This window comes from Schistocerca piceifrons, chromosome 10 (assembly GCF_021461385.2).
Source record: "Schistocerca piceifrons isolate TAMUIC-IGC-003096 chromosome 10, iqSchPice1.1, whole genome shotgun sequence".
NCBI classification, from domain to species: domain Eukaryota; kingdom Metazoa; phylum Arthropoda; class Insecta; order Orthoptera; family Acrididae; genus Schistocerca; species Schistocerca piceifrons.
In genome coordinates, this window is record NC_060147.1 from 72,563,854 (window position 1) to 72,576,555 (window position 12,702).

Here is a 12,702-nt window from a genome sequence, read left to right on the forward strand (position 1 = left end):
CTGGAAACATCCCCCAGGCTGTGGCTAAGCCATGTCTCCGCAATATCCTTTCTTTCAGGAGTGCTAGGTTCGCAGGTGAGCTTCTGTAAAGTTTGGAAGTTAGGAGACGAGCTACTGGCAGAAGTAAAGCTGTGAGGACGGGGCGTGAGTCGTGCTTGGGTAGCTCAATTGCTAGAGCACTTGCGCGCGAAAGGCAAAGGTCCCGAGTTCGAGTCTCGGTCCGGCACACAGTTTCAATCTGCCAGGAAGTTCCAAAATTTTTCGCATTCGGAGGAGGAAGTTGGTGACTGGAATATCGTGAGAAGATTCCGTCGCGACGGAAAACGCTTTTCTTTTAATGATGTCCAGCCCAAATCCTGTATCATTTCTGTGACACTCTCTCCCATATTTCGCGATAATACAAAACGTTCTGCCTTTCTTTGAACCTTTTCGATGTACTCCGTCAGTCCTATCTGGTCCCACACCGCGCAGCAGTATTCTAAAAGAGGACGGGCAAGCGTAGTGTAGGTAGTCTCCTTAGTGGGTCTGTTACAGTTTCTAAGTGTCTTGTCATTAAAAGGCAGTCTTCGCCTTCCCCACAACATTTTCTGTGTGTTCCTTCCTATTTAAGTTGTTCGTAATTGTAATACCTAGGTATTTAGTTGAATTTACGGGTTTTAGATTAGACTGATTTATCGTGTAACTGAAGTTCAACGAGTTCCTTTTAGCACTCATGTGGATGACCTCATACTTTTCGTTATTTAGGATCAACTGCAACTTTTTGCACCATTCAGATGTCTCGTTTTGCAGTTAGTTTTGATCTTCTGATGACTTTATTAGTCGATAAACGACAGCGTCATCTGCAAACAATCGAAGGCGGCTGGTCAGATTGTCTCCAAAATCGCTTATATAGATAAGGAACATCAAAGGGCCTATAACACTACCTTCGGGAACCCCTGAAATCACTTCTGTTTTACTCGATGACTTTCCGTCAATTACTACCAACTGTGACCTCTTTGACAGGAAATCGCAAATCCAGTCACATAACTGAGACGATATTCCATAAGCACGCAATTTTACTACGAGCCGCTTGTGCGGTACAGTAGCCGGCCGAAGTGGCCGTGCGGTTAAAGGCGCTGCAGTCTGGAACCGCAAGACCGCTACGATCGCAGGTGCGAATCCTGCCTCGGGCATGGATGTGTGTGATGTCCTTAGGTTAGTTAGGTTTAACTAGTTCTAAGTTCTAGGGGACTAATGACCTCAGCAGTTGAGTCCCATAGTGCTCAGAGCCATTTGAACCATTTTTTGCGGTACAGTGTCAAAAGCCTCCCGGAAATCCAGAAATACGGAATCGACCTGTAATCCCTTGTCAATAGCGCTCAACACTTCACGTGAATAAAGAGCTAGTTGTGTTCCACACGAACGATGTTTTCTAAACCCATGTTGACTGTGTGTCAATAGACCGTTTTCTTCGTGGTAAATCACGATGTTCGAACACAATATATGTTCCAACATCCTGCCGCATATCGACGTTAACAATATGGGCCTGTAATTTAGTGGATTTTACTACTATCTTTCTTGAATATTGGTGTGACCTGTGCAACTTTCCAGTCTTTGGGTACGGATCTTTCGTCGTTCGAACGGTTGTATATGATTGTTAAGTATGGAGCTAATACAACAGCATACTCCGAAAGGAACCTAATTGGTATTCAGTCTGGAGCAGAAGACTTGTTTTTATTGATTTAAGTTGCTTACTTCTCTGAGGATATTTACTTCTACTTTACTCATGTTGGCAGCTGTTCTCGATTCGAATTCTGGAATATTTACTTCGTTCGCAACGAACTGTTTCAAATCGGTTACTTCAAGGACAACTTTGAGGCAGACACCCTGTAGCGTGCATTCCACTGACGTGTCAAGTGACAGCCAATTAGATGGCAACGCGAAGGTCTGTTGTGTTTTACTATGAAACCCGGTTTGGTCTCGTTGCCACTAATTCCCATCAGTTGGTTAGGAGGAGGCCAGGTAATCGATTGCTCCCAACCCTTCTTTGTGATACTCGCGCTGGAACTATCTGTTCGTCAGTCTGGTGATTCGGCCTACTCGGCTGCCATTCATGAACGGTACTCCAGGGGGTATTTTCCAACTGGATAACGCTCGCCCACATACCGCTGTTGTAACCCAACGTGCTTTACAGAATGTCGACATGTTGCCTCTATCACCAGATCTGTCTTCGACCGAGCATATTTGGAACATTATTTGACGACAACCTCAGCGTCATCCACAAACAGCAGTAACCGTCTCTGCGTTGACCGATGAACTGCAACGGTCATGAAACTCCACCCCACAAAGTGACATCCGGTACCTCTACAACACAATGCTTGCACATTTGCATGCTTACATTGAATATTCTGGCGGTTACACCAGTTATTAATGTACTGGCGTTTCACGCTCCCATTGACTTATCTCGCACTTACATTAACCGGTGATCTTGCAATATTAATTAATACGAGGGGTGTTTTTTAAGTAAGTACCGTTCTGAAATTAAAAAACGTGCTAAGATATCTCAATAATTTTATTTTTAAATGAAAGCCTGTACCTTACTCTACTTTTTTACATAATTTCCGTCAATATTGAGGCACTTGTCATAACGTTGTACCAATTTTTACATACCCTCGTCAATAGAAGTCTGCCGCCTGACTCGATAACCACTGCATCACCACTGTTTTGACTTCGTCATCGTCTCGAAGATGGTGACCGCCCAGGTGTTTCTACAAGTGCAGGAACAGATGATAGTCACTGGCCGCAATATCGAGGCTGTACGGAGGATGATCTAGAGTTTCCCATCGAAAAGATGTGATGAGATCTTTGGTCTGATTCGCCACATGCGGACAGCCATTGTCTAGCAGCAAAACTATGCCCTTGCTCAACTTCCATGGACTGTTGCTTTGATTCTGGTGTGACGTAGGCCACCCATGTTCCATTTCCCGTAACAATTTGACTTAAGAAATCATCACCGTCCTTGTGGTACCGTTCAAGGAAAGTCAATGCACTGTCTAAACGTTTGGTTTTGTGCACATCCGTCAACATTTTCGGTACCCAACGTGCGCACGATTTTCGGTAATTCAAGTGCTCGGTCACAATGCCATGCAAAACACTACGAGAAACATTAGGAAAGTCATCCCGCAAGGAGGAAATCGTAAATCATCTGTTTTCTGTCACCTTATTGTCCAGTTCCTGCACCAAACTTTCATTAACGACCGAAGGACGCCCGCTCCATTGTTCATCATGCACATTTTGCGAGGTGCCGGGGCTAGCAGTGTATTTAACACTAAATTCTTCTAGAATCTACATATGTAAATGATGCTCTAAGCCCCCCCTATTCTAACTCCGACTTTTGCTGTTGCACAAGGATTAAAAAAAAAGAACGCGAACTGACTCTAATCAACCCTGCCAGTGGAGTAGAAGAGAGTTTGGCACCTGCAATAATTTAATTTGATAAATAAGTTAAATAAACGAAGGTTTCATTAACATAGTGAGGAATGATAGGGTTGCTCTACCGATTAATCGAATGAAAGTTCTGTCCAAAATAACAATATGATTTATTATGACTAAACACAAAATAATAAACAAAAACACATGAAACATTTACAATACATCAAATTGGCTCAAATTGGATACTCAAACAAACGCTGTGAATGTGAAGTTGTCCCTAAACTAGATTGTGAGGATTATGACGAAGTGGTATGTGGAGCCAATTCCTTGCAACTCAAATCTTAAGAGAAGACACATAGCCAACCCAACATTAATTGCTGCTATCCAAGACAGAACAAAGTTAGAAAAAGACGAACAGACGCGCTCTGCTGAGCTCTGATTATCACCTAGGAAAATCCCTGTCTGCCGGTGCTGCGGACATACATTACCAAACTGTCTTCTTAACTGCAAGAACACGATTTGGCGTACCGGAGGCGATGGCTGGTTGCTTCGACGTCCTCGACCGAAAGGCGAGAGCCGACTACCTAGAGCATCCGTACAGGCCGAACACACAACATTCCCGCCCCCACGACAGTGGCCGTGGTTAAACGTTCCAATCAGCAACTCGAAAACCGGCGGAAAATTCCACTCCATTGCCGGAGCACTACCATTCCACCAATGGAGATTCTTGGCGCCAATTTCTGCGCTGATTTTGCTACGTCACGGAGCTATGCCCTGAGCAAGCCAATCCCAGTTACTATTTTGCAGAAAGCGCGGGAATTTTCCCGCCACAACTGCCTGGGTACACAAGCCATTCCCACGCCTCGCTGGTAGCCCGCCAGAAAGTGTTTCCGCTAAGTTTCTGCGAAGTAACGGAACCTCTATCCCAGCCGCTACTTCAGACCCCTCCGGGCATGTCTTTTGACAATGTCGGCGTCTGCAAAGCATTCACTCGACTTCCTCACACCCGTCGGCTTAACCCTTTCCAGATCAGCAGAGCCCGCCTGTCACCGGACCACCCGGGTGACGAGAGACGCTGCGTGAAGTCCGCGTGTGAAGGAATAGCGACTTTTCACTGCATGCAATTAGAGGGGAAAATCGTAAGATAGAAATATGAGAGGGGGCTCATGCCACATCTCAATTTGTGCGGCCATCTTTAAATGCCCTCACCCACTTTCTCACCATTTCATCACTCATAATATTTTCTCCGTAAACTGCACAGATTCACGATGAATATCGATCGCTTTTAGGCCTTTAGCACTAAGAAATCTTATAAGATCCCGTACTTCACAGTCGGCGGTACTCACGGTTATCGGAGGCATCTTAAACACTCAGTGCACAACGTAAACAAGGAAGAATCTTACTGTAATGGCCTCAGTGCGTAGATTAAGGTACAGGCTTTCATGTAAAAATAAAATTATTGAGATATCTTAACACGTCTTTTTTTAATTTGAAAACGGTATTTACTTAAAAAACACGCCTCGCATATAACCCAGATAAGTGTATCTCTGAATTTTCATCACTCGACATTAGATTTTTTTGTTTCGCAGCTTTTTCTCCGTTAATTTATTAATAGGGTGGCCTATTGAAAATGTGCTGATTCCTGTGGACCACCCTGTACGTATTTGTTCTTAAGCTTCAGTTGTTTCGACCTGTAATATGGAGACTGTCTTATAGACTTGCTGCAGTGTGTGGACAAACAGGAGTCCACCAAACAGCTGAGGCAGAATACACTAAGAATACACTAAGAAGCGTATCTGGTGCGGCTGTTGCTCTTCGCAGGACAGGTCTGGCGTGCCTTTTTATGTCGGCAAGTCGTTAGGCAGTTTCTGCTCGTGCCCCGCCCACCACCACCACCACCACAGCGACCGCCTAATGGAAATATACGCGGGCGATATCGCGCAGCCGACGAGTTTCTTGCGAGCGCGGTTTCCGCGGAGTTTCTTCTTCTTTTCTGCGCCAGACGGCGGCCGTGCGGAGTGCGGGGGAGGCGGGCAATGAGTCCGCAGGAATAAATAAGCAGCCGAGGAGCGACGCGAAAAAAACACGAATGCGGAATGTTTTCCTCGCCGAGATCTATCGGCGGAAGCAGCGCCGGCGACTTCCTGTTGATACACTCCAGTCGCTGGAAGGGCTGGAGAGAAAGAGAGAGAGGCAGGAGCGCACGGGCCTGCCCGGTGGCTGGAGGATGGGAGGCAGCGAGGGGTGGAAGCGGACATCGAGGACTCGCTCGGGGGATATTTTGTCCCGCGGCGCTCGTCTCGTCCGGCCGTATCTGTCCCGGCGGTGTTTGCTCGCTTCTACGTCGGCTGCTCGGCTCGTAGGAGCAAATACACGCCGGAACTGAAAGGAAACAGGGATGATGTAGTTGCCTGCAATTATTCTGCAGTGAATTTCATGGCTGCCATGTGGACGTCCTGGGTTCGAATTCCAATAGTAGCTAGGATTTTTACTCCGTGGGAGGACTCGTACAGGGTGCAACCAACCTCACGATGCCATTTGAGGAGCTACCTGATATTTCAGTAGCGGCTCTGCGGTTTCGAAAGACTGCTAAACGCCTGTGAGAGCGTTCTGTCGTGAGGAAGAGCAGATGAATTTGCGCCAGTGTGCATGCCTTTATACGTCAGTTCGTCAAATAAGTTCAAATAACTTACGGGTTTGCTGCCGGGTGACGTCGTCGAACATCGTCGATATTTCGACAGGAGCACACCCTGCCAGTCTCAAGGCGCAAATGCAATGAAGAAAAAATGTGCAAGCAAAGGAAGACTGATGGTACGTTGGGACATTCTGTTTATAGGAAGCCCACCCACTCTGACTTGTATCTACGAGCTGATAGTTGTCACCATCCAGCTCAGCGTGAAGGGGTACATTGCACCTTGGTTCACAGGGCCCACGTTATCTCAGACCCTGAAAGTTTGGCAGCTGAGCTAGCACATCTCGAAGTCACCTTTCGTCAGAATGGTTATAGTGAGAGGCAGATCAAACGTGCGTTGCGCCATCAGCCTTCTGTGCAACGGGTGAGTGACGATAGCAACGAAGTGGCACATAAGTCTATGGCCTTTTTGCCTTACGCAGTAAGCATTTCCAACAGGATTGGCCGTATTTTGCGGAAATATGATGTGAAATGTGTTTTTCGACCACCATCTAAGATTAAGGCCCTGTTGGCGTCCGTAAAAGATGATCTTGGTTTGCGTAAGGCTGGAGTCTATCGTATTCCTTGCAGTTGTGGCATGTCATATATTGGCCAGGCAATCAGGACTGTGGAAGACCGATGTATTGAACATAAGCGTTACACACGCATACAACAGCCGAGCAAATCCGCTATTGCAGAACATTGCCTTGACACCGGTCATCCGATGGAATACAACAACACGGAGATTCTGGCTTGCACGTCCAGCTATTGGGATAGTGTTATTAACGAAGCTGTTGAAATGAGACTATCAAGCAACCTTATTAACAGAGATGATGGATTTTGTTTAAATGCTGCTTGGAATCCGGCTCTGTCTCTCATCAAAAGACAGAGGGACAGAATAAGTGCTACCTCACCTATTGATTAATAGTAACTATCGATATTTCTGATGTTGGTTATCTTTGGTTGTGTTGACACTTGTTCTGTGTGTGGTGTCTTCCTTGTTTCTCCTCTGTGAACCGAGGTATTAAATTTGCTTGCACATTCTTTCTTCCTTGCATTTGTGCCTTGAGAATGGCAGGGTGTGCTCCTGTCGATATATCGGCGGTGATCGACGACGTCACCCGGCAGCAAACCCGTAAGTTATTTGAACATTCGATTCGCCAGGAAAAGTTAAGGTCTCACTCGTCAAATAAGGTTTCGCATGTCACTTACTAGGTTGTAAGATAGTAGTTGTTTGTCCGTGTGGGAAATTTTACATTATTTTTTTTTTCCTGTGTGACTACCTCGTACTTGATGTTCTAATTTCATCTGAGCTCGGATGTTCTGTTCTCGCTATGTCCGAAAAAACTAAGGGCAGATACACGTTCAGGTGGCGCGAGCAGACGATAATAAAGCGGCTGACCCTCTGCAGTTCGACTGAGGTGCAACACGGCGAAAAAGAAACAAATGAAGAACAATCTTTTTACTGTGTAAAGCCTGTGAGTGTGTGGGTTTTATTCTGTCAAGTTGCGCAATGGACTGATCCAACAGTGCCCTTTGGCTCCTACAGAAATCAGACAGACGCTCCTAATGTACCAACAAGAGCTGCTTAAAAAACGTTCAGCAACAAATATCTTCTGGAGTCGTCCGCTGTAAGGAAAAGACACAAAAATATTCTATATTCTTACGTAACTAATGGAATACTTGGGTACTGGAGTATTGCTAGCTAGTGTAAGAAAAACGGTAAACGAACGAAAAATATTTATTGCAAAAATTCTGAGAAATAAAATGAAACTTTCTCTTATATAAAAAATAATGAACTTCTGGGTTCTTTTCGGAACAGTAGATTGCCTCTTATGGATAGGAATGCTATAATTTTACAAAGTATGCAAAGGTTCTTTTCTACCTTTTCTTTAAGAATGTTACTTGGCAGAATGGCTGAGAGCTGCGCCTACGCAACTTGAATAACTTTTCTAGGTACGGTGAAGGCTGTCACGTGAAAAATGTATTGGAGTGTACTGTTATGGAGGACGGATGGGGCTCGCATACACTATAGTGCACAATACAGTGAGCTGCGACGACTGCTGCCTGCTGACAAATAAAGCAACTATCTGTCCTATCTGGATTGACCTTCACCAGTCAAACTCTTCCTACGCCTTGATGAAGTCAAGGACTCCTATCCACCCCTAGTCTAACTATTGGTATGGTACACTGGTCAGATAACCAGTCCACTGCAATGCCACTCGATATTCGCTCGCAGGCGTTTAACTAGTAGTCTGTGCGTGTTCACACTGCACAATAAGTGTGGCGCCCAACACAGTGCACAACGCTTCATCGCGAGCGACTCAATATAGTGTGTCACTCCGATTCGCTAACGACAGAGTTGCTCTCCCAGTGAAGTACTGAGGAGAGACTTTGTTCCTCACTCTTTGCGTACACGTACGAGCGCACTCGCTCTCGTTATGTGTTCCTCCTCCAAGAGCAACAACGGAACGGCTCCTTTTTCTGAAAAAGCTGCAAGGGCATATCATTCGCTGCCTTCCCTCACTCCTCTGGCTCTTTGCATCAGCAATATTCCGCCAATCAGCGTTGCTCTTTTAAATGGGAGAATGACGTTTCGTTTAAGTCGACCAATGCGGAAATCTGTAGCATCTCCATTAGGCATATACTGTCCTCCTGTGAGAACTCCATAACTACGCAGTCGGTCCATGAAAAAATGTGTCTTCTGGGCGCTCCCACACAATGTAGCGGAATATACTTTTAAGTCGAACGTGGGGGTCGTTATCCCTTCGCTCCGGCAAAAGCTGTCTTTTCTCTGGGCAGTCGCTTCGGCCGAAGTAGGTATGTCGTTGACCCAGCCCTCTGACGGGACAGTCTTCCCAGCAGGCTGGTTTCCTCTTTAGAACAAAAATTCCTGCGGCCGTCATGTTGTGTACGCTAGCCTCGAATTTTTTCAATGTCGGTGTGCACTTGCGATTTACTTATTAGATTTGCATATCGCTTACGTGAGTTCATACAAAATTGAGTCTAACTTATCGAGTTTGGGTTCGAATGAAGCGTCTTGATGTGCAGAATACGATTGTGAGGACGGAATATGTAAGAAATGAAGGTCGGGAGACCACGCCACCTTACAAGCCGTAATGAGAACAGCATGGGTGTGTGTGTGTGTGTGTGTGTGTGTGTGTGTGTGTGTGTGTGTGTGTGTGTGTGTGTGTGTGTTGTTCTTAGCATAAGTTAATTTATGTAGTGTGTAAGACTAGGGACGACGACCGAAGCAGTTTGGTCCCTTAGGAATTCACACACAATTGAACAACTGAGCACAGCAGCGCCGCAAAGTAGTACGCTGCATAAACTGACAGCAGATACAAGCAGTACTATACGCTGCGAACTTCAAAATTCTTTCTGTTCGGTGGAGACCGGGAGGGGGGTGGTGGTGGTTGAGACATCAATGGAATGAAACTATAACTCTCATTGACTTAATTTGCTGGCCACAAATACCGCACAGAAAGTAATCAGCATGGGTGATATGCTTTTTTTATCAACCATCCATTAACTCAGTGGATGTAATGTCATTGAGGAGTGTTAAATTCGGAGCAGGCACGTCTTGCCGCAGGCAGCGCCGTTGACAAACGAGCGCTATTAGCAGAGAGGTGGAGGAACAACTGCTGGCTGACAGCGCCTACGGGCAAGGAGTGCGGGAGTTCGCGGGCACACGGGTCCGCTTTAGCGTATTTGCCGACCCCGGTGTGGATACTGCATCTGCACAATACGTAAAATTTCGTTACTTCGAAACCTATCTGGTGCAGTAATGTCAACAGCCAGTAGTGTATATCAGCTGCCACGCAGAACAATCAGTTCACCTTCGTGCTGCTGTGTGCAGCGGCGGACAGGGATGCCACGTGAGGAGGGCCTATGGAGAACAGACGCTGCCTTCCCACAGTACTTCACGTGCTCCGCGCAGGCAGCGGCTATTAATCATGCGGCCAGGTCCGGACGGCCAGGGTCCTGCGTCGCGTGAAGCCGGCGCTACGAGAGACCCAGCCTTTGTCGGGGGCGGCGGAGGCGGAGGAAGCGCCGCATCTCCGGCGGGGGCGGCGTCCATTGTCGCCGAGGCCGGGTCATCCCGCCCGACGCGCCGCGCGCCAGATACATCACGCGCGCTCAATTTCCCACTTTCCTCCTCCGCCGCACCACGCTTCCCTCCAGCTGAAGAGGGACCACGTGGATAGTGCCCGGTGGCCGGTGTCATGAGTGCGCTTCTGTCACTACGTCTCCTGGAGAAGGAGCAGATACGTTTCTTGGACGCAAGTTGACGGTTGAGGCTAAGGGAAACCAGTATTCTTATCACATAATGAAGACTTTTACGACTGGATACCTTACAGGGTGACAGTTATTGAACTATATGAAAAACGTTAATTAATTACCTCAGGAAGCCTAGCATTTGTTTCCTCGGTACGGGATTCCTGAAACAGAGATTTCTGAGCTGGGGACTGGTGAGCGGGACTGTTCAGTACTGCTGAAGTGAAATGAAATGTCGTAAAGCGAGGGCCTCCCGTCGGGTAGACGGGTTGCCTGGTGCGAGTCGTTTTAGTTGACGCCACTTCGGCAACTTGCGAGTCGATGAGGATGAAATGATGACGAAGGCAACACAACTCGCCGTCCCCCAGTGGACAAAATCTCCGACCCAAGCGTCAATCATGGCATTCTGTCTCGCTGACCACTCAGCTATGTGGGCTGACTGAGCGCCGCTAGTTCTCTGTAAGCTCTGGGCGAGCTTCACAACCACCGTGCGTTGCGGTGGCGGAACGTTGTATCTTATAGGGATCGGGATCGTGGCTTAAGAGGATGTGTACTATCTTTTGGTTCGAAATATCGATTTTTTTAAATTGCATTTTTGGATCCATAAAAGTGTTTAAAATCCTGTCCTGAAACCCTTTTTCCGAATACAGAACGGAAATGTTTGTTATTCGCGGTTTAACAAAAAAATGCACCTGTCTGAAATCGGCCTTTTTCACGCACCAGTTTTATTCTTTCGGAGGACGAGTTATTGTACCGGTGCTTGGGAGGAAACACAAAAAATTCAAACGAAGGTTTGAAGGCGTGTGTTTGGAAGTCAGTCCATAAGCATTTGCATTCTGGTGCGTAGACTGTGGAGATTGAAACTTTCCTGGCAGTGAGCAGCTTCAACGAAGGGTATTAAGCAATTACGAAAACCATGACAACGATGGACGTCACCCTGGGACTCTACTCGACGCAGTTCGCCAAGCATTCGGACGACCACCGGATTCGAGCGGCCGAAAACCGCTTGTCACCGGCCATACGAGCGGCTCTGGAGCAGCGCAGGATGGCCCAGATTGAGAAGAACGCCCTCTATGAGGAAGAGGAAGGAGTAGTTTCGGACCCGGAATAGCAGATTGAACGTAAGTTGCATAATATTGCATTTATATGTGATCAAAACTTCAAACGCGTTTTTCTCGAATTGACGTTTTCTTATCGCACGGTATGTTAACTTCAAATCTACTGAACCGATGGGCATGATTCTTTGTTTCCGACGAAGCTAACTAAATTCTCGAGGAGTTTTACCACATTTAATAAATAAATATTTTTACTTGGCCGATGAAGTCGAAAAATCGATGAAAAAACCCTATTTTATTCAAATGGCCGCCATTTTGTTTCCTATTTTCCAAATAACTTAAGCGAGGTAAAACTCCTAAAGAATCTTATATACTTCGCTAACGTCAACTCAATTCTGATTTCAGACGAGCCAGCTGACCTGTGACATACCTCCCGTGCAGATATACATCGAAATTTTGTTTCGTTCCGACGACACTTCCGCCTTTTCTCTTCGACATTTCCGGTCAAAAAAATTCCAATTTGTAGAGGAAATATCAATAAACATTTTGACCAGATTTGACACTGACATCTATAACACATCCCGAGAAAACAAATCTCAAAGAACGTCCTCTTTTCGGGCCACAGTTATAGTAAACCTCCCTTAATCACTCAAACAGCATACATGGTCCAAACTGCTACACAAAAAACCTCAGTCTCGAGGTGTGCTGCGTGTCGATGAGATGTATGGCTTTTTCACTTTAACAGTCATTAGGGGGCAACATCTGGGGAAGCTGCTGCATCTCTGTTGTGTAAGTCTTACCCAAGCATGCAGGACTAAGTCTGGCTGGACCCTTATATTCCTAGCTGATCGTGGGACCTACGTGGAACCCTCGAACTTAACCATTTCACCTCCCAGTGGAATGGTGGTACCGCGGCTGGGCATGAACAACCAACATCACAGGAGGATTCATGTATCTACATCTACATCTACATCTATACTCCGCGAGCCACCTTACGGTGTGTGGCGGAGGGTACTTATTGTACCACTATCTGATCCCCCCTTCCCTGTTCCATTCACGAATTGTGCGTGGGAAGAACGACTGCTTGTAAGTCTCCGTATTTGCTCTAATTTCTCGGATCTTTTCGTTGTGATCATTACGCGAGATATATGTGGGCGGTAGTAATATGTTGCCCATCTCTTCCCGGAATGTGCTCTCTCGTAATTTCGATAATAAACCTCTCCGTATTGCGTAACGCCTTTCTTGAAGTGTCCGCCACTGGAGCTTGTTCAGCATCTCCGTAACGCT